We start from the raw sequence: 216 nt of genomic DNA on the forward strand, positions 1-216 counted from the left end.
CTGTGCGAAAGAGGGAATAAAATAGCCTTATCACCACCAACACTGTTGCAACTACTTTCCCCATGTTTGTTTCATTCCAAGGGATTAGATATGAAAGATGTCTTAGCATGCAATAATTTTCAGAACTGGGAAAATGGAATATTGTTTTTTATATTATCATCGTAAGTTTTAGTATTAAATTTTTCATTGTGTAAACTATGTACAAATCAGTATTAC

The 216-nt window shown here is 31.5% G+C and overlaps 1 protein-coding gene across 1 annotated transcript in view; it reads left to right on the forward strand.

Annotated features, from left to right (window-relative positions):
* LOC119594000 (ras GTPase-activating protein-binding protein 2-like) overlaps window positions 1-216 on the forward strand; it is a gene marked incomplete in the record, with an annotated part of 11,544 nt that overhangs the window by 10,659 nt on the left and 669 nt on the right.

This window comes from Penaeus monodon, chromosome 33, assembly GCF_015228065.2.
Source record: "Penaeus monodon isolate SGIC_2016 chromosome 33, NSTDA_Pmon_1, whole genome shotgun sequence".
Taxonomy (NCBI): domain Eukaryota; kingdom Metazoa; phylum Arthropoda; class Malacostraca; order Decapoda; family Penaeidae; genus Penaeus; species Penaeus monodon.